Genomic DNA, 23,131 nt, shown 5'->3' with positions numbered 1-23,131 from the left:
GGGCCCAGGCAACAGGCTCCAAATAACAGGGCCCAGGCATCAGGCTCCAAATAACAGGGCCCAGGCATCAGGCTCCAAATAACAGAGCCCAGGCATCAGGCTTCAAATAACAGGGCCCAGGCATCAAGCTCCAAATAACAGGGCCCAGATATCAGGCTCCAAATAACAGGGCCCAGGCATCAGGCTCCAAATAACAGGGCCCAGGCATCAGGCTCCAAATAACAGAGCCCAGGCATCAAGCTCCAAATAACAGGGCCTAGGCATCAGGGCCCAAATAAGATAGCCCAGGCATCAGGGCCCAAATAACAGGGCCCAGGCATCAGGCTCCAAATAACAAGCCCAGGCATCAGGGCCCAAATAACAGGGCCTAGGCATCAGGGCCCTAATAACAGAGCCCAGGCATCAGGGCCCAAATAACAGGGCCCAGGCATCAGGCTCCAAATAATAGAGCCCAGGCATCAGGCTCCAAATAACAGGGCCCAGGCACCAGTGCCCAAATAACAGAGCCCAGGCATCAGGCTCCAAAATAACAGGGCCTAGGCATCAGGGCCCTAATAAGAGAGCCCAGGCATCAGTGCCCAAATAACAGGGCCCAGGCATCAGGCTCCAAATAACAGGGCCCAGGCATCAGGCTCCAAATAACAGGGCCCAGGCATCAAGCTCCAAATAACAGAGCCGAGGCATCAGGCTTCAAATAACAGGGCCCAGGCATCAGGCTCCAAATAACAGAGCCCAGGCATCAGGCTCCAAATAACAGGGCCCAGGCATCAGGCTCCAAATAACAGGGCCCAGGCATCAGGCTCCAAATAACAGGGCCCAGGCATCAGGCTCCAAATAACAGGGCCCAGGCATCAGGCTCCAAATAACAGAGCCCAGGCAGCAAGCTCCAAATAACAGGGCCTAGGCATCAGGGCCCTAATAACAGAGCCCAGGCATCAGGGCCCAAATAACAGGGCCCAGGCATCAGGCTCCAAATAATAGAGCCCAGCCATCAGGCTCCAAATAACAGGGCCCAGGCACCAGTGCCCAAATAACAGAGCCCAGGCATCAGGCTCCAAAATAACAGGGCCTGGGCATCAGGGCCCTAATAAGAGAGCCCAGGCATCAGGGCCCAAATAACAGGGCCCAGGCATCAGGCTACAAATAACAAGCCCAGGCATCAGGGCCCAAATAACAGGGCCCAGGCATCAGGCTCCAAATAACAGGGCCCAGGCATCAGGCTCCAAATAATAGGGCCCAGGCATCAAGCTCCAAATAACAGAGCCGAGGCATCAGGCTTCAAATAACAGGGCCCAGGCATCAGGCTCCAAATAACAGGGCCCAGGCATCAGGCTCCAAATAACAGGGCCCAGGCATCAGGCTCCAAATAACAGGGCCCAGGCATCAGGCTCCAAATAACAGGGCCCAGGCATCAAGCTCCAAATAACAGGGCCCAGGCATCAAGCGCCAAATAACAGGGCCCAGGCATCAGGCTCCAAATAACAGGGCCCAGGCATCATGCTCCAAATAACAGAGCCCAGGCATCAAGCTCCAAATAAGAGGGCCTAGGCATCAGAGCCCTAATAACAGAGCCCAGGCATCAGGGCCCAAATATCAGGGCCCAGGCATCTGGCTCCAAATAACAGGGCCCAGGCATCAGGCTCCAAATAACAGGGCCCAGGCACCAGTGCCCAAATAACAGAGCCCAGGCATCAGGCTCCAAAATAACAGAGCCCAGGCATCAGGGCCCAAATAACAGGGCCCAGGCATCAGGCTTCAAATAACAGGGCCCAGGCATCAGGGCCCAAATAACAGGGCCCAGGCATCAGGCTCCAAATAACAGAGCCCAGGCATCAGGCTCCAAATAACAGGGCCCAGGCACCAGTGCCCAAATAACAGAGCCCAGGCATCAGGGCTCAAATAACAGGGCCCAGGCATCAGGCTCCAAATAACAGGGCCCAGGCACCAGTGCCCAAATAACAGAGCCCAGGCATCAGGGCCCAAATAACAGGGCCCAGGCATCAGGCTCCAAATAACAGGGCCCAGGCATCAGGCTCCAAATAACAGAGCCCAGGCATCAAGCTCCAAATAACAGGGCCTAGGCATCAGGGCCCTAATAACAGAGCCCAGGCATCAGGGCCCAAATAACAGGGCCCAGGCATCAGGCTCCAAATAACAGGGCCCAGGCATCAGGCTCCAAATAACAGAGCCCAGGCATCAAGCTCCAAATAACAGGGCCTAGGCATCAGGGCCCTAATAACAGAGCCCAGGCATCAGGGCCCAAATAACAGGGCCCAGGCATCAGGCTCCAAATAACAGAGCCCAGGCATCAGGCTCCAAAATAACAGAGCCCAGGCATCAGGGCCCAAATAACAGGGCCCAGGCATCAGGCTCCAAATAACAGGGCCCAGGCATCAGGGCCCAAATAACAGGGCCCAGGCATCAGGCTCCAATTAACAGAGCCCAGGCATCAGGTTCCAAATAACAGGGCCCAGGCACCAGTGACCAAATAACAGAGCCCAGGCATCAGGGCCCAAATAACAGGGCCCAGGCATCAGGCTCCAAATAACAGAGCCCAGGCACCAGGGCCCAAATAACAGGGCCCAGGCATCAGGCTCCAAATAACAGGGCCCAGGCATCAGGCTCCAAATAACAGGGCCCAGGCATCAGGCTCCAAATAACAGGGCCCAGGCATCAGGCTCCAAATAACAGGGCCCAGGCATCAGGCTCCAAATAATGGCCCAGGCATCAGGCTCCAAATAACAGGGCCCAGGCATCAGGGCCCAAATATCAGGCATCAGTCTCCAAATAACAGGGCCCAGGCACCAGGGCCCAGGCAGCAGGCCCCAGGCCACCTGTACCTGGGCTCTTCCTGCTCTGTGTGGAGCTCAGTACCAATTGAAGCCCCCTACTGCCACCCCCAGCTGGAATCAGCTCACTCAGCACAGATCAGGAGGGATGGGGTGTGGTACCTGGGCTCTTCTTGCTCTGTGGGGCTCAGTACCACACCAGCCAGGGCTCTCGGTCACTGAGTTGTTGGGGCGAGGAGACAGGTTTACAAGTTCGGGATAGCAGCAGCCTCTGTGCATGTTACCGAAAAAAGGACACAACGACAGCTGTGTGGGGCCCACTGGGGTTTGTGATGCAGGAACGAACATGTGTTGAGTAAGTTCAAACCTCTCCATCGTCGCAATTCTGGAAATTCCCTAAAATCTCACAGCAGAATAAAGAACAATTGCGTCACGGTTGACAGCATCAGCCTTCCATGGTACAGGTGTGTCCTTGTGCCCCGAGGCATCAACCTTCCAAGTTAAAGGCGTGTCCTTGTGGCCGGGGGCAAACATGGTTGGTGCAGAGCCTGGACTCGTACACAGTCGGCCACAATCAGTCTCGCCTCGAGTCCGAAGGTTGTGGATTCGAGCCCCACTCCAGAGACTCGAGCCCCATAATCCAGAGCTGGCTCCCCAGTGCGGTACTGAAGGAGCCTCCTCTGCACTGTCGGAGGTGCCGACTTTCGGATGAGGCATTAAAACCGAGGTCCTGTCTGCTCTCTCGGGTGGATGTAAAAGATCCCATGACACTATTTCTAAGAAGAGCAGGGAAGTTATCCCAGGTGTCCTGGCCAATATTCATCCCTCAATCAACATCACTAAAACAGATAATCTGGTGATTATCACATTGCTGTTTGTGGGAGCTTGCTGTGTGCAAATTGGCTGCTGCGTTTCCCACATTACAACAGTGACTATACTTTTAAAAAAAGTACTTCATTGGCTGTAAAGCGCTTTGAGACGTCCGGTGGTGGTGAAAGGCTTTTTATTTTTCTTTATATCACATGGCCCAGAAACTCGGGTCGGGGGCTTCCCGCGGGTGCAAGCCCCCGACCTGCACTTACCTAGCGCGCCGGCCGTTGAGCTTTGGGCCCCCGTGGAATTCCGATCCTGGTCCTCCTCCAACTGCCGGCGCGCAGTGCTTGCGTATCCCAGGGGCGCAGTTAGTTCGCAGCGTCCCCTGGGATCACATGGGCCATGGAGAGCCAATCGGAGCAGGGAATGCTCCATTCATAAGTCTGACAGGAAGGGCTGTCAAAACTTAGAAATACTACGGCCCCAAAACATCACTAAATCTTCAATTAAATTTTTTTTTAAATCACATTTTTTAAATAAACTATAAATTACATGAAATAACTATTTTAAACAATAATTTAAATTTTTGAAAAAAATAATTTTATTTTCTAACGGGGCTAAAAATAAACTTACCTTTCTTTAAAGTATTTAAAAATAATAAACCTGTGGGAAAAATGTTTTAATTTTAATTAATTCACCACTTACTTTGTGAAAAGCAGGCCTTGCGACTGCTTTTTACATTTCTAAATTCTGCAGACTTACCCTCCCGGGAAAACCTGTAAAAAAAAGTAAGTTCGATGCGCACGCGCAGCTTCTCCCGCGCATGCGTTCGACCTCTGAACCCCTTCTTTCAGGGGAACAGAAGTGCCGGTTTCCCGCGCATGCGCAGTGCATACAGGAAACCGGCACTTCCATCGGGCCTACAGGTGAGTACCCCGTGCGTACTCACCCGTGGAGACCCGAAGTTCTGGGCCTTGGGGGATCTTGCTGTGCGCAAATTGGCTGCCATGTTTCCTACATTACCCTGTCCCCGGGGAGTCTCTCTGCTCCAGGGAATGTTTCTGCAACGGGGCAGAAAAATCCCAGGCAGCTCAAAAGTTAACCAAAGAATGTTTTACCTTCTCTCTTTCTTTTCTCGTCTGCTCTGTACACCTCTCTCTTTCTGTCGCTCTTCCCTCGCTCTGTCTGCTGTGCCCAGTCACTCCGTACAGTTTCAATCTCTGTCCTTGCACTGTAACCAGTTCCCAGTTCTTCCCCACTGGTTGCTGCTGACTCACTCTCCCGAGCTGAACTGGTGCCGCAGCTTGAACTGTAGGGAGCGTCTCTCAACCACTGGAGTTTTATACAATGACATCACGACAGCCTCTTCATCGTCTCCTGTTCCCCATTGAAGCATTTTTCTAGGTCATTTCCTCTTGTGTGTGCCTGGTGTGTGTTTGTGTATATGTGGTGTGGGCATATGTGATGTATGCATACGTGGAGCGTGCCTGCGTGTGCACTTATATGTGGTGTGTGGTGTGTGCATGTGTGGTGTGTGCGTCGTGTGTTGGTGCATAGTGTTTGCTATAGTGTATGTACTTTGCAGAAGGAACTATATTCTGCAGCCCCTGTATACTGCAGTACCAGTAGTGACCACCCCTGTATATAAGCCTGTGCAGTAACTTTTGCATAGTAGTTCCAGGTTGTCTCCACTCAGTAAAGACCTGTTATAACCAACTCCTGCAGTCCGTGTCTCAATTACACACGGACATAATACTGGCGACGAGCAGATCCAAACTTACCTACAGTCTGCACCACCTCATGGGGATCCATCCCTGAAGCAAAGTTATCAGAGGTCGAGGCCAGAAGGAAGAAAGAAAAAAAAATCAAACGAACAGAAGGAACGGGCGTCGACCGTGGGCAACCGCCTCTGATTCATTGGAGTTGAAAATTTGCAGGAGAGGCTGTCAAGAGCTTGGTTATCCTGTCGATGGTGTTTCAGCTAATCGGGCTGGTGGCAGGTAGTACACTGATCCTTCCTGGGCTGCGGCGGTGTAGAGCTCGATCGGGTGGCTTTTCAACGGGGCCGAGCAGCGTTGTCGGGAAGAGGAGAGAGAGAGAGGGTGGAGCACACAGGGCGCGGCCGGTGCTACGAAGCCGGGCAGCGTACAGACCCGAGAAGAGGAAGGCAAGTGTCCCGCAGGGTTGCTCCGACGACGGGGAAATAATAAAAAAATTAGAAGCGCAGAAAGCCGCGAGGAGCTGCAGTTGCTACGGGAACCGCGGAGAGCGGCGTTGGCAGCAGCGCGGGGGGGGAAGTGCGCGAAGACCATAGGGCGTCGCCATCAAGGCATAAAACGCCAGCAACAGCGCTAGCAACAGCGGAGAAGACAGAAGCGCGGGAGGCGCCATCTTAATCCAGCGGGGAAGAAGGCAAAGCGCAGGAGGCGCCATTTTGTTAAATCGGGGAAGAAGGCAAAGCGCGGGAGGCGCCATTTTAGATTTCCAAGATGCCGAAGACTGGCAATATCACTGCCTTCGATAATGCATTAGAAGACTGGACCACGTATGTGGAAAGAGTCGAGGTATATTGTGAGGCAAACGAAGTAGCCGATGAGAAAAAGGCATCGGTACTACTAAACTTAATGGGCGCAAGAACGTACGGCCTATTGCGGAACCTGATTACTCCAGCCAAACCGAAGGCGAAGAGTTTTAACGAAATTGTTGATATCCTACAGGAACACCTAAATCCTACACCGCTGCTGATAGCAGAAAGATTTAAATTCCACAGGAGAAATCAGCATAAAGATGAGAGCAATGCTGATTACCTTACGGAACTACGCAAGCTATCAAAGCACTGCCAGTTCAGAGCAGGACTGGCAGATACCCTACGGGACAAATTTGTCTGTGGACTCCTGAGTGAAGGAACCCAGAAGAGGTTACTCTCAGAGAAAGAGCTGACGCTAGATAAGGTTTTCAGCGTGGCAGTATCGTACGAAGCAGCAGCAAGGGGAGCTGCGGAAATACAGCAAAAGCCACAGGAATACGGCACCCACGAAATGACACGGGGATTTGAAAAATGTTATCGCTGCGGCAGAACAACCCATGACCAGAAGGACTGCTGGTCCAAGGACAAAATATGCAGGCAATGCGGAAAGATGGGACACATTGCACGAGTTTGCAGGTCTGGGAAGAAGACTAACGACAACAAAAAGGCTACTAAGGAACAGTACAGGAAAGTACAAAAGATGACGGACAGTAGTTCCGAAGACCAGATGAGCGATAGTGAATCCGGGAACAAGAGACTAAGCTGTCTCAAACTTCACAACGTAATCGCAAAAGAGGATCACCGAACCATTTGGGTCACCCTCACGATAGCAGGGTCCCAAGTCAAAATGGAATTGGATACAGGATCAGCTCTGACCGTCATGAATCGAGGAGACTACGAGCGGCTATTCTCACACATACCCTTGAAAGAGACATCCATTGTCTTGAAGACGTATACGGGGCAAAAAGTATACCTCAGAGGAAAAATAAGGGTGCCTGTCGAATACAACGGCAAGGAAATACAGAAATTGTATCTGTACATACTGCAAGATGGTGGACCACCGTTATTGGGACGTGAATGGATCAGAAAGATAAGTTTAGACTGGCACTCCATTCAGGCACTGACGGTGGCTGGTAAAAAGGATGACGATGTCACTCCTGGACGATTGTCAACAATCTTAGCTAACGCCAAAGAGGTATTTCAACAAGAACTGGGAACTCTTACAGGCGTAACCGCCTCGATCAAAATAGAAGAGAATGCAATTCCCAAGTTTTTCAAAGCAAGACCGGTACCATATGCAGTTTGCCCAGCCGTCGAGGCAGAGCTGGAGAATCTGGAGAATGCAGGCGTGTTATTTAAGGTAGACTGGAGCGAGTGGGCGACACCCATCGTTCCTGTCATGAAGAAAACGTTAAACAATAAGTCTGAGGAGCCAAGGAAGGTTCGCATCTGTGGGGACTTCAAGGTGACGGTGAACCCAGTCCTTCACACAGTACAATATCCTCTTCCGAGGATAGAAGATATTTTCGCCTCACTATCTGGAGGGAAGCGTTTTACAAAAATTGACCTAGCACAAGCATATTTGCAGATGGAGGTTGAAGAATCCTCTAGGAAGTATCTCACGATAAACACTCGCAAAGGTCTTTACCAGTATAATCGACTGGTATTCGGAGTAGCATCAGCTCCGGCAATATGGCAAAGAGCGATGGAAGAAGTCCTGCAAGGGATTCCGGGGACTCAGTGTTACTTGGACGACATCCTAGTGACAGGTGAAGATAACAGTGAACACCTTGCCAACCTAGAGCAGGTGCTCACTAGACTAAGAGAACATGGGCTACGAGCCAATCGCCCCAAGTGCGAGTTTTTTAAGAAACAGATATCGTATTGTGGCCACGTGATTGATGAAGAGGGGTTACATAAGTCCCCTGACAAAATTGAAGCGGTAGTTAAGGCTCCAGCGCCTGAAAATGTGTCGCAACTGAGGTCATTCCTCGGATTGGTGAATTACTACCATAAGTTTTTGCCGCATTTGTCCACAATTCTGCACCCACTGAACGCCCTACTACAAACTGGAGTAGCATGGAAATGGAGCGATGAATGTAAGCGGGCCTTTCAGAAGAGTAAGGACCTCATCACTTCAAGAGAAGTATTGGCTCACTACAACCCATCACTACTGATAAGACTGGCGTGTGATGCGTCTCCCTACGGCATTGGAGCGGTACTGTCACATAAATTCCTTGATGGTTCAGAGAGGCCGATAGCTTTTGCGTCACGCTCGTTAACTTCAGCCGAGTGTAACTACGCCCAGATTGACAGAGAGGCCCTCAGCCTGGTGTGGGGGGTGAAGAAGTTCAATCACTACCTGCACGGTCAGAAATTTACACTACTAACTGATCATCAACCTCTTGTCTCCATTTTCAACCCTCAGAAGGGCGTACCGATAATGACAGCACAACGGCTACAGAGGTGGTCCCTTTTCCTAGGGACACACCAATATGACATCGAGTACAAAGGAACTAAACAGCATGGGAATGCTGATGGATTGTCGCGCCTACCGTTGCCGACGGTGGAAGAAGCACGTGCAGTGGATCCAGTGGAGATATTCCACTCGACCATAGTCGAATGTCTCCGTGACGAATGCAAACATAGAAAAGGAAACACGAAATGACCCGACACTCTCCTGGGTCTATGATTTAACGGTGAAGGGATGGCCAGCACATGGCGAACCACTGCTGCCAGCATTCTCGCCGAGAAGAGAACAGCTGTCAGTGTGCAGAGGAACCTTGATGTGTGGATCCAGAGTAGTAATTCCACCCAAATTGAAGGATAGAGTGCTCAATGAGCTTCATGAGGGTCATCTGGGAGGGGTAAAAATGAAGAACTTAGCCAGAGCGTTTGTGTGGTGGCCGGGAATCGATAGAGAAATCGAAGAGATGACCAAGAGCTGTACAGGATGCCAGAAGGTCCAAAACGCCCCACCACAAGCCCCTCTACATCCATGGGAGTGGCCCTCATCTCCATGGCAAAGGGTGCACATTGATTTTGCTGGTCCATTTATGGACTCGATGTTTTTAATTGCGGTGGATGCACATTCAAAGTGGCCAGAGGTAATAAAAATGTCCTCAACGACCACAGAAAAAACTATCACAGTCTTACAAACCATCTTCGCCAGAAATGGGCTGCCTGAACAGATTTGCTCCGACAATGGACCACAGTTTGTGTCTGAAGAGTTCCGGAGGTTCTTAAAGAACAATGGTATTAAGCATTACACATCCGCCCCATATCATCCAGCCACCAATGGATTGGCTGAGAGGTTCGTTCAAACATTCAAGAAGGCTATCAAGGCAATGTGTAATGAAGACATACCCCTACAACACAAGGTGGATAACTTCTTGTTTGCCTACCGGAATGCGACACATGCGGTTACCAACCAAACTCCAGCCATGATGCCGCTTGGATTTGGTTAAGCCAAACATCAGAAGAGATGTGGAGAACAGGCAGTTTCAGAATATGAATGAAAGGCCGACCAGGAGTTTTAAGATAGGTCAACCAGTTTTGGCCCGAGACTACCGCACAGAGAAATGGCAGCCAGGAACGATCTGTACACGGCAAGGACCTCTAATGTTTACCGTGGACGTTGGAGAGAGCATTGTAAGACGCCATGCTGACCAGATTCTAGAGTCACTGGAAAACGTCAATTCCACACCACGATCCGATACACCTGGTGATGAAACCGAAGTACCAATTGCATCTACCTCAGAATCGGTGATATTGGAAGCAGACGAACCAAACAACGACATTGATCCCGAATCAACTTTGCCAGAAGAACCTGATACCCCAAAGAGGCGTTATCCAGACAGAATCAGGAAACCTCCTCAAAGACTGAACTTATAATTGTTTAACTTCAACTAATGTATCTAGCAACTGTAATTGTAAATATGTTATTTAATTATTAATCGAATGTTATGTACTGTTTAGCTAAAAGGGGAGGAATTGTAGTGTATGTACTTTGCAGAAGGAACTATATTCTGCAGCCCCTGTATACTGCAGTACCAGTAGTGACCACCCCTGTATATAAGCCTGTGCAGTAACTTTTGCATAGTAGTTCCAGGTTGTCTCCACTCAGTAAAGACCTGTTATAACCAACTCCTGCAGTCCATGTCTCAATTACACACGGACATAATATTTGCGTGTGTGTTTTGCCCTCATTTTCAGTCACAAAGGAGGTTGCTGGTGATCTGGAGCGAAGTGGTGTCCGTACTCTGACCAGGGTGAAGAGATTCAAACAGTTTTTTTGGAGAGGTGAGGTTGGAGCTGAGAGGTGAGTTCAAGGCCCTTAGACAAGAAAGGGAAGTGTGAGAGTACCTGAAGAGGATGGATGGGTAGGCTGTTTGAGGAGGAGTGGGCGATGCCTGCAGTTTTGAAAGGGAGAGAGTAGGAGAATCCACATCAGAGCAGTGGGAGTCTTTCAGAAAGGAAATAGAGAGAGTACAACGCCAACATGTTCCCGTAAAGGTTAAGGGTGGGACCAAAAAGCCCAGGGAACCCTGGATGTCAAGGGATATACAAGAATGAATTAGGAAAAAAAGGGAGGCTTTTGGCAGGTACAAAGGACTAAAAACAGTGGAAGCCCTAGAGGAGTATAGAAAGTGCAGGGGGGTAGTTAAAAAAGAAATTAGGAGAGCGAAGAGGAGGCATGAAAAAAACTGGTGGGCCAAATAAAGGTAAATCCCAAGGTGTTTTATAAGTATACTAGCTGAAGTGCCCGGCGGTGCCAAGGTTTTTTCGAGGGCATGTTGTTGTTGGAAGAGAGAGAGAGAGCGACTGGGGGGAAGAGAGAGAGCGACTGGGGGGAAGAGAGAGAGCGACTGGGGGAAGAGAGGGAGGGGAGGGGTGGGGGGAAGAGAGGGAGGGGAGGGGAGGGAGGGGAGGGGAGGGGGAGGGGAAGGGAGGGCGGGGGAGGGTGGGGAAGGGGGGGAGGGCGGGGAAGGGAGGGCGGGGGGAGGGGAGGGGGGAAGGAAGGGAGGGAGGGGAGGAAGGGAGGGCAGGGGAGGGGAAGGGAGGGAGGGGGGGAAGGGAGGGCAGGGGAGGGGAAGGGAGGGCGGGGGGGAGGGGAGGGAGGGGAAGGGAGGGCGGGGGGGAGGGGGAGGGAGGGCGGGGGAGGGGAGGGGGGATGGAGGGCGGAGGGGAGGGAGGGCGGCGGGCGCCCCCCCCGAGGGTCGCGGCCCCCGAGGGTCGCGACCCCCCCCGAGGGTCGCGCCCCCCGCCCCCCCCCGGAGGTGAAGACCGCCGATTGCGCGCGCAGCAGGAGCTGAGACGTGGCGTCTCTCTCGGCCGGTGGGCCCGGTTGCCAGGGCAACCGCGACGCTGACCAAGCCAGAGAGAGAGACGCCGCGTCTCAGCTGCTCCTGCTGCGCGCGCGGCCCCCCCCGAGGGTCGCGGCCCCCCCCGAGGGTCGCGGCCGCCCCCCCCTCCCCCCGAGGTGAAGACCGCCGATTGCGCCCGTTGCCAGGGTAACGCTGGACGCTCAGCAAGCCCCGGCAGAGAGAGACGTCTCAGCTCCTGCTGCGCGCCCACCCTAGCGGCGGTGGGCTGAGGCTCGGCCCTCCAGCCTTCGAGTGGGGCCGGGAGGTGCCTAGCTCGGGCGTGGGTGCGGAGGAGACACCGAGGCTTCTAGGCCTACCTGGAAAAATGGGGAAAGGTAGGAAAATTAATGAGATTAGATAAGTTAATTACTTTCTAAATCATTTTTTAAAAAACAATATGTGTTTTAAAAGCAACGTTTTTTTTTAAGACGCAGAAAGCGGGAAAAAGAAAGGAAAAGTTTGGAATCAAGATGGCGGCGACTCACCTCGGTTCAGAACGATAAAGCCCGGCCACACGCGCACCGATTGGCCCGGCGGCACACGCCAGCAACCCGGTGTACGATTGGTCGAGCTCGAGGTCACTCTGTCGCTAATGAGCGGATAATGAGATGCTAATGAGCGGAATGTTGAAGGTTTTTGGGATACCGCGGGTGCAATTTTAGCCCGGCCGAAACGTAAATACGCTTAAAACCGTCTCGGAAGCGTAAGCTTTCTTTGGAGGTAACGCGCGCGTAGGTACGCCCTGTAACTTTCGAGTGCATACCCACAACGCACACGCGATGACAGACAGATAGACAGATAGACAGACAGAATGACAGAAGTACCGATTTATATATATAGACTAGCTGAAGTGCTCGGCGGTGCCGAGGCTTTTTCGAGGGAATGTTGTTGTTGGAAGAGAGAGAGAGAGCGACTGGGGTGAAGAGAGAGCGACTGGGGGGAAGAGAGAGAGCGACTGGGGGGAAGAGAGCGACTGGGGGGAAGAGAGGGAGGGGAGGGGGGGAGGGGGTGGGGGGGAGGGGGGGAGGGGAGGGGGAGAGGGGAGGGGGAGGGGAAGGGGGGGAGGAGGAGGGGAGGGGGAAGAGGGGAGGGGGAGGGGAAGGGGGGGAGGGGAGGGGGAGGGGAAGGGGGAGGGGAAGGGAGGGCGGGAGGGAGGGAGGGGGGAACGGAGGAGGGGGGAGGGGGGAGGGGGAGGGAGGGAGAGGGGGAGGGGGGGAGGGGGAGGGCAGGGAAGGGGGGAGGGGAGGGGGAGGGCGGGGAGGGGGGAGGAAGGGAGGGGGGGAGGGGAGGGGGAGGGCGGGGAGGGGGGAGGAAGGGAGGGCGGGGGGGAGGGGAGGGGGAGGGCGGGGAAGGGAGGGCGGGGGGGAGGAAGGTAGGGAGGGGGGGAAGGGAGGGCAGGGGGGGAAGGGGGGGAAGGGGGGAGGGAGGGCGGGGGTCGCCCCCCCCCCCAAGGTGAAGACCGCCGATTGCGCGCACAGCAGGAGCTGAGACTGTCGGCCGGCGGGCCCGGTTGCCAGGGTAACCGTGACGCTGACCAAGCCAGAGAGAGAGAGACGCCGCGTCTCAGCTGCTCCTGCTGCGCGCGCGGCCCCCCACCCCCCCGCCCGAGGGTCGCGGCCCCCCCCCCCCGAGGTGAAGACCGCCGATTGCGGCTGCGCGAGACGTCCGGCGGGCCCGGTTGCCAGGGTAACGCTGGACGCTCAGCAAGCCCCGCCCCCCGGCCAGCCAGAGAGAGACAGCGGGTCTCAGCTCCTGCTGCGCGCGCACCCTAGCGGCGCTGGGCTGAGGCTGGCCCTCCAGCCTTCGAGTGGGGCCGGGAGGTGCCTAGCTCAGGCGTGGGTGCGGAGGAGACGCCGAGGCTTCTAGGCCTACCTGGAAAAACGGGGAAAGGTAGGAAAATTAATGAGATTAGATAAGTTAATTACTTTCTAAATCATTTTTTTAAAAAACAATATGTGTTTTAAAAGCAACGTTTTTTTTTTAAGACGTAGAAAGCGGGAAAAAGAAAGGAAAAGTTTGGAATCAAGATGGCGGCGACTCACCTCGGTTCAGAACGATAAAGCCCGGCCACACACGCACCGATTGGCCTGGCGGCACACGCCAGCAACCCGGCGTACGATTGGTCAAGCTCGAGGTCACTCTGTCGGTCACTCTGTCGCTAATGAGCGGATAATGAGATGCTAATGAGTGGAATGTTGAAGGTTTTTGGGATACCGTGGGCGCAATTTTAGCCCGGCCGAAACGTAAATACGCTTAAAACCGTCTCGGAAGCGTAAGCTTTCTTTGGAGGTAACGCGCGCGTAGGTACGCCCTGTAACTTTCGAGTGCATACCCGCAACGCACACGCGATGACAGACAGATAGACAGATAGACAGAAAGACAGAAAGACAGATAGACAGAAAGACAGAATGACAGAAGTACCGATTTATATATATAGATTAAGGGCAAGAGGATAACCAGGGAAAGAGTAGGGCCCATTAGGGACCAAAGTGGCAATCTGTGTGTGGAGCCGGAAGATGTGGGTGAGGTTTTAAAATGGATATTTTGCATCTGTGTTTACTATGGTGAAGGACGATGTAGGCATAGAAATCAGGCAGGGGGTTTGTGATATACTTGAACAAATTAGTATTGAGAGGGAGGAGATACTAGCGGTTTTAGCAGGCTTAAAAGTGGACAAATCCCCAGGCCCAGATGAGATGTATCCCAGGCTGCTGTGTGAGGCAAGGGAGGAGATTGCAGGGGCTCTGACACAAATTTTCAGAACCTCTCTGGCCACAGGGGAGGTGCCAGAGGACTGGAGGACATAGAAACATAGAAACATAGAAGATAGGAGCAGGAGTAGGCCATTCGGCCCTTCGAGCCTGCTCCGCCATTCAATGAGATCATGGCTGATCATCCAAATTCAGTACCCTGTCCCTGCCTTCTCCCCATATCCCTTGATCCCTTTAGCCTTAAGAAATATATCCAACTCTTTCTTGAATATACTTAATGAACTGGCCTCCACCGCCCTCTGTGGCAGAGAATTCCACAGGTTCACCACTCTCTGGGTGAAGAAATTCCTCCTCATTTCAGTCCTAAATGGCTTACCCCTTATCCTTAGACTATGACCCCTGGTTCTGGACTCCCCGGCCATCAGAAACATCCTTCCTGCATCTAGTCTGTCCAGTGACAGAATTTTATAGGTTTCGATGAGATCCCCTCTCAATCTTCTAAACTCCAGTGAGTCTAAGCCCAATCGACACAATCTCTCCTCATACGTCATTCCTGCCATCCCAGGTATCAGCCTGGTGAATCTTCGCTGCACTCCTTCCATGGCAAGAACATCCTTCCTCAGGTAAGGCGACCAAAACTGCACACAATACTCAATATGTGGTCTCACCAAGGCCCTGTACAACTGCAGCAAGACATCCTTGTTCTTGTACTCGAACCCTCTTGCTACAAAGGCCAACATACCATTTGCCTTCTTAACCGCCATGGCGATCAGCAACGCAGGCAAGCTGCTTTTCATTACCGACACGCTCTCCAGCCGTCGTTTTCTGTGCGACACCGGAGCGCAGTGCAGCATTTTGCCAGCGTCCCCCCTCGATGTTCAGGCAGGGAAGCACGGCCTCGCCCTTGAAGCGGCCAATGGCGGAGCGATTCGGACTTTCGGCAGACGGCGTGTGGAGGTTTGCTTCGGGTGGCAACGTTTTCACTGGGAGTTTGTTACAGCCAAGGTTTCTCAACCCATTCTCAGCGTGGATTTCTTGTGTGCCAACAGCCTCCTGGTCGACGTGAAAAACCGGCGGTTGATCAACGCGGCAACCTTCAATTCCATCCCCTGTTACCACAGTAACACGACGTCACGCACGGTCGCCTGTGCTTTCCCGACTCCTGACGAGTTCGCCCGTCTGCTCGCAGAAGTTCCTGACCTGACAAGACCCACGTTCTCCTCCACAGCCACGAAACATGGTGTGGAACACCACATCACCACCAACGGTCCCCAGGTCTACGTGCGAGCTCGGCGCCTGGATCCTGGCAAGCTGGCGGTTGCAAAGGCGGAGTTCGCCACCATGGAACGTTTAGGGATTATTCGCTGGTCGACTAGTCCCTGGTCTTCACCCCTTCATATTGTTCCGAAGCCTGGCGGCGGGGCGACCATGCGGCGACTATCGACGCCTGAACGATGCCACCACTCCGGATCGGTACCCGATCCCCCACATCCAGGATTTCTCTGCCCATTTGGCAGGAAGCAACTTCTTCTCCAAAGTCGACCTCGTCCGGGGCTACCACCAGGTCCCAGTGCACCCACAGGACGTCCAGAAGACCGCGGTCATCACCCCATTCGGCCTCTTCGAATTTCTGTGCATGCCGTTTGGCTTAAAGAACGCCGCCCAGGCTTTCCAGCGCCTGATAGATTCCGTGCTGCAGGACCTCAACTTCATCTTCATCTATCTGGACGACATTTTGATCACCAGCTCCACCAAAGAGGAATATCTCTGTCACCTATGCACCCTTTTTCGACGCCTCAGCCAACACGGCCTGATTATCAACCCGGCTAAGTGCCAGTTTGGCCTGCAACAAATCGATTTCCTGGGGCATCGCATCACCGCAGAGGGGGCGGTCCCTTTACAAGTGAAGGTAGAGGCGGTGACATCCTTTCCACGCCCGTAGAACATAAAGGCCCTGCAGGAATTCCTAGGCATGGTAAACTTTTACCACCGTTTCATGCCTAAGGCAGCACTGCTCATGCAGCCCCTGCACGAGGCCCTCAAGGGCAGGACTGGCAAGGACCTGGTAGACTGGTCAGATGACATGGACCGAGCGTTCGCCGACACCAAAAGCGTCTTAGCCAACGCGACCATGCTGGCACACCCATTACCAGGAACCACCATCGCCCTCACCACCGACGTGTCAGACTACACAATTGGCGCCGTACAGGAGCAGTGGGTGAACGGGACGTGGCAGCCCTTGGCATTCTTCAGCCGACAACTTAGACGGAACGAAAGATCCTAAAGCACTTTCGACCGGGAGTTGCTAGCCCTTTTTCTGGCCATCCGCCATTTTCGGTTCCTGCTGGAAGGACGTCCTTTCACCGCTTTTGTGGACCACAAGCCACTCACCTTTGCCATGGCCAAGACCGCCGAACCGTGGTCACCCCGACAGCAGCGTCAGCTGACTTACATATCCGAATTCACTACGGATATCCAGCACGTGGCCGGTAAGGACAACCTGGTGGCAGACTGCCTCTCCCGTGTGACTGTCAATGCAGTCCATCTGGGCATCGACTACGCCCTCATGGCAGCGGACCAAGTCTCAGACCCAGAAGTTCAGGCTTACCGAGCCAACATCACTAGTCTCCTGTTAGCCGACGTCGAGTTCCATTCGGCAGGTACCATGCTGCTGTGCAACGTCTCCGTACGGGACCCTCGCCCTGTCGTGCCGGTCGCCTGGCGCCGCAAGGTTTTCGACGCCATACATGGGTTGTCGCACCCAGGGATGAAGGCCTCTCAGAAGCTCATGTCGGCTAAATTCGTTTGGCACAGCATGCATAAGGATGTCCGTGACTGGGCCAACACCTGCGTCATCTGCCAAAAGGCCAAGGTACAGCGCCACATCAAGGCCCCAATGGCCACCTTCACGGTTCCGGAGCGGCGTTTTGACCACGTCAATGTGGACCTGGTAGGACCACTTCCACCTTCCCATAGTTTTTCTCACATTCTGACCATGGTAGACCGCACCACCAGATGGCCAGAAGCGGTGCCCCTGTCATCCACTACTTCGGCGGACGTGGCCAGGGCGTTCATTTCTTCCTGGGTCGCCCATTTTAGAGTGCCCGCTGCCACTTCTTCAGATCGAGGACCGCAGTTTTCCTCCGAACTCTGGAATGCAGTGGCTCAAGGACTCGGCGTCAAATTGCACCGCACTACAGCCTACCACCCTCAAGCGAATGGCCTTTGTGAACGTTTTCACAGATTGCTGAAAGCCGCCCTGAGGGCCAGCCTCCAGGACGCTGGATGGGCGGACAAGCTACCGTGGGTTCTGTTGGGCCTTCGCACGGCCCCCAAAGACCTTCACTCTTCCTCTGCAGAGTTGGTTTATGGTCAGCCGCTGCGAGTCCCAGGGGATTTCCTGCCAACGCCGATGGAGCCATGGTCTGCGTTAGGCCAGCTTAACAGTCACCAGGAGGCGGCCAGATGTTTCACGCCGGTCCCCACGTCGCGCCACGGGCTTCAGCGATCGCACGTGCCCACAGAGCTAAAAAAGGCTGAATACATTTTCATCCACCACGATGCGCATCGGGATCCGCTCAAGGCCCCGTATACTGGTCCTTTCCGCGTGTTAGAGGCAGGAGACAAAACCTTCAAGGTGGATGTCGGTGGTAAACCGGACCACATTTCAGTCGACCGTTTAAAGCCGGCACACTTGGACCTCGACCGCCCCGTCGAGACAGCACAGCCGCCAAGATGAGGTCGGCCACCCATCGTCGTCACACCGGATCAAGTGCAATCGCCCGCTTGACCGCCAGCTGACCAGCAGCCTCCACTTCGGGAGTACAGGAGTCGTTAAAGAGAATTCTGGGGGGGCGCATGTGGCAGAGCCACTGAGGGACTCTGAGCAACTGTATATAATTCCCTTTAATGATATTTGACTCCAACCTAAGCCTGTACCAGTCTGTTAGTGATTTCTGTGTCTGTACATACTGTTTGCATGTACGGGGCGCGGTCCCTTTAAGACTGCGGCAAAGTGTGGGTAAACGCGATGACGTCATGCCGCTAATCACGTGACCACCCAAGCGCGGGAGAAACGTGATGGCATCATGATGCCATCCACGGGACCGCCCTGGCAGTCCTCGTGGAGCCTCCGACCAGCAAAGACCTGTTTTCGTGGTTTTCCTGTATCGATCTCAGCAAACTGTTTAAACTTGTTAGTTCTGCATTAAAACTTGTTTGTTTGATCGCCTGAGTTGACCTCAGTTCTTAGATAAGAATTTGGCAATTCCTACATTGGTGATGCATTTTGGGAGGACTAACAAGGCAAGGGACTATACAATGAATGGTACGACCCTAGGAAGGACAAAGGAACAGAGGGACCTTGGTGTGCATGTACATAGATCCCTGAAGGCAGCAGGACAGGTAGACAAGGTGGTTAAAAAGGCATATGGGATACTTGCCTTCATTAGCCGAGGCATTGAATATAAGAGCAGGGAGGTTATGCAATACAATACAATACAATACAAATCGCTTTATTGGCATGATAAGGTACATCTTATGTTGCCAAAGCATCAAAATACATTTATGGTTGAACACATAAACGCGGTTCCATTCATACAGTGTATAAACAGGTATATCCCTGAGTTTATAAATATACATTCGCCTTGTTTATATATACTCTTGTCTTAGTTTACTGGTTGTCCCTCTGTTCATGGCAAGCTGTAACATAGTGTGCCGCCAGTGTTACACAGCTTCTCTCCTCCCCCAGTAGGAATGGGAGTTTTTGGTTGTCAGTCAGATTTCTGAATTCAGGGCATATTTGTGAGAATTTTTGGTAGAAATTCTCTCTGATGCCCTGATATTTTCCACAGGCTGTGAGGAAGTGCATCTCTGTCTCAACTACTCCCTGACTGCAGTGAGAGCATATCCTGTCTTCTCTTGGCAGCCTGGTCTGCCTGTGTCTGCCTTTTTCGATCGCTAGGCTATGTTCGCTAAGTCTGTACCTTGTCAAGGTTCTTCTCAGTTTGTTATCCTTTACCATGGTCAGGTAATCAGCTATGTTGTATTGTCTGTTTAGGGCCAAGTAGCAATTGAGTTTGCTTTGGGTTTTTGTTGTTTCTGCCCAATATGACAGATATTTTTCCTTTTGCTTAGCGACGATTGTGTTGGGTCGAATTCTTTGTGTTACCCTGTCACTGTCCTGGGACTGGTTATTGTTAGTATTGTTATTAGTTACTTTATTGAGTCCCAGGACTAGTTGACTGAGGGTATTCTTCTTTATGGTCAGCTCTTGGCATTTCAGGGCGTCGTAGTGATAGCATTGGGGGTTGCTCATTTGTAGGTGATTCCAAAATTTGGTGGCTCTTTTTTGGACAGTGATTATTAATGGGTATTGGCCTAGTTCCGCCCTGCATGCGTTGTTTACTGTTTTCCTTTGAGTCCGGAGGATACTTTTACAGAATTCCGCATGTAGGATCTCAATTGGGTGTTTGTCCCATTTTGCAAAATCTTGTTGTGTTAGTGGTCCCCAGACCTCACTGCCATAGAGTGCAATTGGTTCAATTACTGATTTGAAAATTTTGAGCCAAATGCTAATTGGGATTTCTATTTGGATTGATTTTTTGATGGCATTGAAAGCCCTTCTTGCTTTCTCTTTCAGTTCATTCACAGCCAGTTTGAAGTTTCCCGTAGAACTGATTTTTAAGCCCAAGTATGTGTAGTGAGTGGTTTGTTCAATTTTGGTTGTTCCTACTGTGAAATTTATTGTGGGTCCATGTTGTTTGGATCTTTGCTGGAACACAAGGACTTTGGTTTTTTGGGGATTTATTGTCAGGGCCCAAGTCTGGCAGTACGACTCCAGCCGGTCCAGGTTCTGCTGTAGACCCTCCTTAGTTGGTGACAGCAGAACCAGGTCGTCGGCATAGAGGAGGAATTTAACCTTGGATTCATATAGGGTGAGGCCGGGTGCTGTAGATTGTTCAAGTAGTTTTGCCAATCCATTAATGTAAATATTAAAGAGTGTCGGTGAGATTGGCGAGCCCTGCGTCACCCCCCGCCCCTGTGGGAAGTATTTTGTTTGTTTGTCTCCAATTTTAACTGCACATTTATTGTTTGTATACATTGATTTGCTGTATACATGATGGAGCTGTACAAAACGCTAGTTAGGCCACAGCTGGAATACTGTTTGCAGTTCTGGTCGCCACACTATAGGAAGGATGTGATTGCTTTGGAGAGGGTGCAGAGGAGATTCACCAGGACGTTACCTGGGCTGGAACGTTTCAGCTATGAAGAGAGACTGGACAGGCTGGTGTTGTTTTCCTTAGAGCAGAGAAGGCTGAGGGGGGACCTGATTGAGGTGTACAAAATTATGAGGGGCATAGATAGGGTAGATAGAAAGGAACTTTTCCCCTTAGTAGAGGGGTCAATAACCAGGGGGCATAGTTTCAAGGTAAGGGGCAGGAGGTTTAGAGGGGATTTGAGGGAAAACTTTTTCACCCAGAGGGTGGTTGGAATCTGGAACTCACTGCCTGAAAGGGTGGTAGAGGCAGGAACCCTCACAACATTCAAGAAGCATTTAGGTGAGCACTTGAAACGCCATAGCATACAAGGCTACGGACCAAGTGCTGGAAAATGGGATTAGAATAGACAGGGCTTGACGGCCGGCACGGACACGATGGGCCGAAGGGCCTCTTTCTGTGCTGTGTAACTCTATGACTTTATGACCGTGCCTGAACAAAGGGAGACTTTCCATTTACAATGCTGGCAAGGACTGGAGTCACAAAAAAGTAATTAGCGGTCAGGAGTTGAGTGGGAGAGGAGCGCGGGGACAAGGAGGTGAGTTTCACGGAAGAGATCAGCTTTTGAGAGGGTGGGGAGAGATGGGGGATGATAGAGATCTGGATTAGGGTGAGTGAGCAGCTTGGGATGATCAGGGGAAGAGAGAAGGGAGAGGCAGTGGGTAAGGCAATTGTGTAGCTAATCTCAATGTTTCAGACAAAGAAATCCATGGGTTCCTCATATTTAGTGTTAGAAGTGAGGGGAGCGATCGAAGTGGAGGGGTGGACAATTGCGTTGGGATGTAGTGGGGTGTCGAGGTAGAGGCGGCTGGGCCCAGGGGTGGGGGGCAATCAGTGGTGGGAAGAGGGGGCGATCAGTGTGGGGAGAGGGGGCGATCAGTGTGGGGAGAGGGGGCGATCAGCGTGGGGAGAGGGGGCGATCAGTGGTGGGGAGAGGGGGCGATCAGTGGTGGGGAGAGGGGGCGATCAGTGGTGGGGAGAGGGGGCGATCGGTGACGGGGAGAGGTGGCGATCAGTGTGGGGAGGGGGGCGATCAGTGTGGGGAGAGGGGGCGATCAGTGTGGGGAGAGGGGGCGATCGGTGTGGGGAGAGAGGGTGATCGGTGTGGGGAGAGGGGGCGATCAGTGTGGGGAGAGGGGGCGATCAGTGTGGGGAGAGGGGGCGATCAGTGTGGGGAGAGGGGGCGATCAGTGTGGGGAAAGAGGGCGATTAGTGTGGGGAGGGGGGCGATCAGTGTGGGGAGAGAGGGTGATCGGTGTGGGGAAAGGGGGCGATCAGTGTGGGGAGAGGGGGCGATCGGTGTGGGGAAAGGGGGCGATCAGTGTGGGGAGAGGGGGCGATCAGTGTGGGGAAAGAGGGCGATTAGTGTGGGGAGAGGGGGCGATCAGTGTGGGGAGAGGGGGCGATCAGTGTGGGGAGAGGGGGCGATCGGTGTGGGGAAAGGGGGCGATCAGTGTGGGGAGAGGGGGCGATCAGTGTGGGGAAAGAGGGCGATTAGTGTGGGGAGAGGGGGCGATCAGTGTGGGGAGAGGGGGCGATCAGTGTGGGGAGAGGGGGCGATCAGTGTGGGGAGAGGGGGCGATCGGTGTGGGGAAAGGGGGCGATCAGTGTGGGGAGAGGGGGCGATCGGTGTGGGGAAAGGGGGCGATCAGTGTGGGGAGGAGGCAATCAGTGTGGGGAGAGGGGGCGATCAGTGTGGGGAGGAGGCAATCAGTGTGGGGAGAGGGGGCGATCAGTGTGGGGAGGAGGCAATCAGTGTGGGGAGAGGGGGCGATCAGTGTGGGGAGAGGGGGCGATCAGTGTGGGGAGAGGGGGCGATCAGTGGTGGGGAGAGAGGGCAATCAGTGGTGGGGAGAGGGGGCGATCAGTGTGGGGAGAGGGGGCGATCAGTGTGGGGAGAGGGGCGATCAGTGTGGGGAGAGGGGGCGATCAGTGTGGGGAGAGGGGGCGATCGGTGTGGGGAGAGAGGGCGATCAGTGTGGGGAGAGGGGGCGATCAGTGTGGGGAGAGGGGGCGATCAGTGTGGGGAGAGGGGGCGATCAGTGTGGGGAGAGGGGGCGATCAGTGTGGGGAGAGGGGGCGATCAGTGTGGGGAGAGGGGGCGATCAGTGTGGGGAGAGGGGGCGATCGGTGTGGGGAGAGGGGGCGATCGGTGTGGGGAGAGGGGGCGATCCGTGTGGGGAGAGGGGGCGATCAGTGTGGGGAGAGGGGGCGATCAGTGTGGGGAGAGGGGGCGATCAGTGTGGGGAGAGGGGGCGATCAGTGTGTGGGGAGAGGGGGCGATCAGTGTGGGGAGAGGGGGCGATCGGTGTGGGGAGAGGGGGCGATCAGTGTGGGGAGAGGGGGCGATCAGTGTGGGGAGAGGGGGCGATCAGTGTGGGGAGAGGGGGCGATCAGTGTGGGGAGAGGGGCGATCAGTGTGGGGAGGGGGGCGATCAGTGTGGGGAGAGGGGGCGATCAGTGTGTGGAGAGGGGGCGATCAGTGTGGGGAGGGGGGCGATCAGTGTGGGGAGAGGGGGCGATCAGTGTGGGGAGAGGGGGCGATCAGTGTGGGGAGAGGGGGCGATCAGTGGTGGAGAGAGGGGGCGATCAGTGTGGGGAGAGAGGGCGATCAGTGTGTGGAGAGGGGGCGATCAGTGTGGGGAGA

At 53.6% G+C, this 23,131-nt stretch overlaps 1 protein-coding gene across 3 annotated transcripts in view; it reads right to left on the bottom strand.

The window, feature by feature from the left end:
• LOC147121742 (von Willebrand factor A domain-containing protein 5A-like) overlaps nt 1–4,929 on the bottom strand; it is a 273,727-nt gene extending 268,798 nt beyond the window's left edge. Inside the window, exon 1 of one of the 3 annotated variants that reach the window (XM_085982208.1) lies at nt 4,721–4,929. The gene's annotated coding sequence lies outside the window, so the exon portion shown is untranslated. The remainder of the gene's footprint in view (nt 1–4,720) is intronic. The other 2 variants (XM_085982206.1, XM_085982207.1) reach the window with 2 other exon arrangements.
• Nucleotides 4,930–23,131: the final 18,202 nt, after the last annotated feature.

This window comes from Somniosus microcephalus, chromosome 3 (assembly GCF_052327205.1).
Source record: "Somniosus microcephalus isolate GS21.2 chromosome 3, FLI_Smic_1.0, whole genome shotgun sequence".
Taxonomy (NCBI): Eukaryota; Metazoa; Chordata; class Chondrichthyes; order Squaliformes; family Somniosidae; genus Somniosus; species Somniosus microcephalus.
The sequence above is the reverse complement of the archived record's forward strand: the minus strand, read 5'-3'. Positions and strand labels throughout refer to the sequence as shown.